Below are 6,000 nucleotides of genomic sequence, written 5' to 3'. Positions count from 1 at the left end.
TAGGCTATGTTAGTGTCAATGGAAAGTTATACCGGTAATTGGCAACAGCAAATGTTAAACTTCTACAAAGTTCGTATTGGGCGAAGTTCTGAGATAAATTAATAACAAGTCTATCGCAACTTGTTCATGCACATTGACATATGCATTTATGATGAATATGCACAATAACTTGATATAAATGCCTGAGCAAATATACGATGGCATTAACAAAACACTTGATAAATCATATTTAGCCTACATTAACACGCACTGCTTCTTTGCATCTACTTTCCATCTCCCTCTCTCTCTTTTTTTTTAAACCGCACCGTCAGAAAATTTCTAATTGTTCATACGCAAAGGATTGTGGGTTATTTCTTCACTCCGAGGATCCATAGATGCATCCTCCAAAATTCTCCGAAATTCTCAGAATGAAGGACTCAGTACTTGCTAGAATTTGAAAGCATCCTTGACTTTGGAACAGTGCTTGACGAGATTTGATGACGTAACGTCCTTGAAAAAGTGGCTTGGAAGGAGCAATCCTTGACTTTGAGAAGCACCCATAGACTCTACTCGGAGTTTGTTTCCCCATAAGTAGCCCAACGTCACTGGTGAAAGTGTGTAGTAGGCCAGGGGTCGGCACTTTGGTGGGCCAGTACCTTTCGTAGTCAATAGATGGCGGGCCAGAGTAGAGTAGTAAACACCACTCTGGTGGAGGACCTAATAGTCTACTTGGGGGAAAAAACATGGATGGGCCCATTGTCTTGACAAATAGGCCATCTGCTCTTATGAGCTCTGTTTTATTAGTCCATGGGCCAAAGACCCGAAATATAGCATACCGGTAGGCTACCATCTGGGTGGCAGTTGGCAAATTCTAGTTGTGATTTTTATGCCAGGTAACATTATATATATCACATCCCTAGTTTATGTTTTAGACCTCTGAGATTGGTAGCTTTTTAGCGGTTATCACCTAATGAAGTAAACCACCCTCTAAAATAAATCACATTCTGGTGCATATCCTGGTTGAACCATGGTTAAGACGCTGCCAGTGTTGTATATTGAGTGGTATCATTGTAAAGAGTAGGCTAGCCTACACCCTAAGCTTTCATTCAAGCACATTGGTGAAGCCCTCTGACAAACATAGGTCACTGGAGCTCTTTGAGCCAACAAAAACACAGCATTTTCCCCCATTTCCGCCTAAACTATACACTTTCTTTATGCCCTGTGGCATCAGAGAATATTACAGACACAAAAGACAGAAACTAAAATACTCTCAGGATTTAAGGATTAAAGAAGAATGACCAAAATAAGAAGCAGGGCCAAAATTCCGCACATGGAACATGATTTACCTCATTAGGTGATAACCACTAAAAAGCTACTAATCTCAGAGGTCTATCATATCAAAACATAAACCAGGGATGTGAAGGAAAGGTCTGAGAGGGGCGGGGCAGCTGTAGAGGGGCGGGGCAGCTGTAGAGGGGAGGGGCAGGGATGTGAGTGAAAGGTATAAATGAGCAGCTGAGGCCACAATCATTTGGCAGCCCATAATACTGTTTTCCTGGGTGATGCTGTTCCCATGGTCACCACCTCATTCTTCCACACAAGCTAATTACGCCACAGACCACTTGGCAGCGTAGACCATATTGGGGTTTTGGTCCGACCCCTGGACGCAAGGTTCAATGAGAGAGGGCCGCGTTTGGGTGAAATGTGTAAGATAAGATAAGAATGAGCTTTGTGCCACCTTGCACAACAACCTTCTACAGATGCTGCCACTGCGTTCCCTCTGGTAAAGAGTTATGTTCTCTGTTGCAAAATACGCATATGTGTGTGTGTGTGTGTGTGTGTGTGTGTGTGTGTGTGTGTGTGTATACTGTATTTAGTTGGATTATTATTGAGCTCCTCAACAAATCTTAGAACTACACAGTTCCTGTTGTTAGTATGTGTTTTTTTTATCTGTTTAGATTAGTATGTGGTCTATATCTGTTAGTATGTGGTCTATATCTGTTGTGTATGTGGTCTATATCTGTTAGTATGTGGTCTATATCTGTTAGTATGTGGTCTATATCTTTTAGTATGTGGTTTATATCTGTTAGTATGTCGTTTATATCTGTTAGTATGTGGTCTATATCTGTTAGTATGTGGTCTATATCTGTTAGTATGTGGTTTATATCTGTTAGTATGTGGTCTATATCTGTTAGTATGTCGTTTATATCTGTTAGTATGTGGTCTATATCTGTTAGTATGTGGTTTATATCTGTTAGTATGTGGTTTATATCTGTTAGTATGTGGTCTATATCTGTTAGTATGTGGTCTATATCTGTGGTTTATATCTGTATAGGTTAGTATGTGGTTTAAATCTGTATAGGTTAGTATGTGGTCTATATCTGTATACTGTAGGTTAGTATATGCATATTAGTATGTGGTTTATATCTGTTTACGTATGTTAGTATGTGGCTGGAGTTGAAGATGATTGATGTTGATTTACACAACTTCCTGTTGCAGATCAGTTCTGAGCGTGTGCTCATCAGGCCTCCTGCAGACAGTCACTTCCTGAGATTCATTTCACCGCAGATTACAGGAATGAACTGCTGCAACGGGGCTCAAGCAGACATATGTTCTCACAGGCTAAAACACAAGGCTAAAACACAGAGTGTTAGTATTAGTATAAGCATATGTACTTATATATATATACTGGGCTCAAGCAGACGTCTCTGTTCTCACAGGCTAAAACACAGCAATAGACAGAGTATACAGTAAGTATTAGTATTATATCGAGGGCTGAGAACCAAAGGGGCGTAAGTGACATTTTGGTCAAAATTGAGTTATATCACCTGAAAGCTCTTGATGAGCTCTCTTAGCTGACAAAATTATATAAGTAAAATATTTATAAATACATAGTTATTGAACAAAAACCAAAGGTCTTTAACTGTGAACATACTGTACAGTATAGAAGCAGTTAGATTTGTTTTGGCTCTCCTGTAAAGTTGGTGAAATGTCACTTACGCCCCTTTGGTTCTCAGCCCTCGATATGTACTTTTTCGATCCCGTGAGGGAAGAGAAACTGGGTCAGGCAGACGTCTCTGTTCTCTCCGGCTAAACACACAAATACAACACACCGGGCTAAACACACAAGGCTACAACAAAGAGACCGAAAAGTTTCTTTCCTTGAGACATCCGCACTCTGAATACAAAACTAAATGCAATACATGGACTTGCCACATTGCAATTGCACACACTGCACTTGTGACCCCCCTCTTTTTCAATTTATTCTTTAAATTCTTCTAAATCTTTCTTCTTTCTCCTCATCAATAGTTGGTGATACAGCCGCACAGGCTTTTCACTACATGCCACTCAAACTATCTCTGAGTCTGATGCAAATGAAACCTTTGTTTCCAGTAAGTGATTACAGTAACCGGGACGATGGGAGTGCCTGTGTCAGTTCTACTGGAGAATCTGATTACGATTTGGACCTTAACCTGAAGCTCAGAGTGCAGGCATGCAGTGGTAGTGCAGCAGCCTTGGGGTGGCGTAGGCAGGACACACCTGATCAGGTGTGGATAAACACCTTGGGGTGGCGTAGGCAGGACACACCTGATCAGGTGTGGATAAACACCTTGGGGTGGTGTAGGCAGGACACACCTGATCAGGTGTGGATAAACACCTTGGGGTGGTGTAGGCAGGACACACCTGATCAGGTGTGGATAAACACCTTGGGGTGGTGTAGGCAGGACACACCTGATCAGGTGTGGATAAACACCTTGGGGTGGTGTAGGTAGGATACACCTGATCAGGTGTGGATAAACACCTTGGGGTGGCGTAGGCAGGACACACCTGATCAGGTGTGGATAAACCCCTTGGGGTGGCGTAGGCAGGATATACTGTACCTGATCAGGTGTGGATAAACACCTTGGGGTGGTGTAGGCAGGATATACTGTACCTGATCAGGTGTGGATAAACACCTTGGGGTGTCGGCAGGATATACTGTACCTGATCAGGTGTGGATGAAAGAGCTTCGAGTTTGCCTTCGGAGGAGGCTCGCTTTTGTCATGACACCATGTGCTCCTGTTGGTTATTTTGGAATTTAACCCCTAGTTTTAATCCGAATTATTATTATTTGAAATAAAATGGTCTAGTTTTAATCCAAATTATTATTATTTGAAATAAAATGGTCTAGTTTTAAAACAGAATTAACATTGTTTGAAATAAAATGGAAGTCTGTTTTTACAAAACTCTGTAGTCCATCTCCATTTCATGTTGCCACTTCTGAGCCGGTCATAACCATATGTACACAAGAGTGCACACACACACACACACACACACACACACACACACACACACACACTGAAGCCCATGATTGCCCCAAGGCATTGCGACATTAACAGGAAACAGCATCATGGCCATTTCTTTGCCTCAGAGAACAACTGAGAGAGCCGCCCATTCTGTGAATGAAGAAGTCATGTGGCAAGCGAGAGTTCACTCTAAGAATCTCTCGATGAGCACAGGCTACCACTAGAGACTAGATCAGTTATGCATGAGGAAGTCATCTCAGCAGTGAGAGTTTACTCTAAAGGTGTGAGTCACAGATGGATGTTAGATGCCTTGAGTAATTAATAAAAGGCCGATAGATCAGAATTTAACACTGGTTGCATGTAATTTTTTTTTTATTTTTTATTATTTCTCTTCACCAGCGAGGTCTTGTCACACCCACACCCACACACACACACACACACACACACACACACACATACACACACACACACACACCGAAACTCATAAAGGCATTGCATCCATGTCATTAACAGGAAACAGCATCATGGCTATAACAGGCCATTTCTTTGCCTCAGAGAGTAACTGAATCATCTCTCCATGAGAATAGCACCAGTCTAGATATGCCATCCTCTCTCTCTCTCTCTCTCTCTCTCTCACACACACACACACACAGTCTAGATATGCCATCCTCTCACACACACAGTCTAGATATGCCATCCTCTCACACACACACACACACAGTCTAGATATGCCATCCTCTCACACACACACACACACAGTCTAGATATGCCATCCTCTCACACACACACACACACAGTCTAGATATGCCGTCCTCTCTCTCTCTCTCTCTCACACACACACACACACACTAGATATGCCATCCTCTCACACACACACACACACACACACACACACACACACACACACACACACACACACACACACACAGTCTAGATATGCCATCCTCTCACACACACACACACACAGTCTATATATGCCGTCCTCAGGCCATGATCAGAAGTCCTTGTTTAAATTGCTCACCCTCCAGTCTGGCCATCATGCATTTCTCTCTGTACAGGATGTGTGTGTGTTTGTGTGTGTGTGTGTGTGTGTGTGTGTGTGTGTGTGTCTTCACAAGCGTTTCTTTAGTTTCTTGATCTCTCTGTACAGGATGGTCTCTTCATTAAGCGTTTCTTTAGTTTCTTGATCTCTTGGGCAAGAAGGGGACCCACTACATGGCTGACTCGGCTGCTACTGCAGGAGGGCCTACATAGATCCACATGGGTCCACCCCAGGCCTACTGCAGGAGGGCCTACATAGATCCACATGGGTCCACCCCAGGCCTACTGCAGGAGGGACTACATAGATCCACATGGGTCCACCCCAGGCCTACTGCAGGAGGGCCTACATAGATCCACATGGGTCCACCCCAGGCCTACTGCAGGAGGGCCTACATAGATCCACATGGGTCCACCCCAGGCCTACTGCAGGAGGGCCTACATAGATCCACATGGGTCCACCCCAGGCCTACTGCAGGAGGGCCTACATAGATCCACATGGGTCCACCCCAGGCCTACTGCAGGAGGGCCTACATAGATCCACATGGGTCCACCCCAGGCCTACTGCAGGAGGGACTACATAGATCCACATGGGTCCACCCCAGGCCTACTGCAGGAGGGCCTACATAGATCCACATGGGTCCACCCCAGGCCTACTGCAGGAGGGCCTACATAGATCCACATGGGTCCACCCCAG

The sequence above is a fragment of the Sardina pilchardus genome, chromosome 18 (assembly GCF_963854185.1).
Source record: "Sardina pilchardus chromosome 18, fSarPil1.1, whole genome shotgun sequence".
Classification (NCBI taxonomy): domain Eukaryota; kingdom Metazoa; phylum Chordata; class Actinopteri; order Clupeiformes; family Clupeidae; genus Sardina; species Sardina pilchardus.
The sequence above is the reverse complement of the archived record's forward strand: the minus strand, read 5'-3'. Positions refer to the sequence as shown.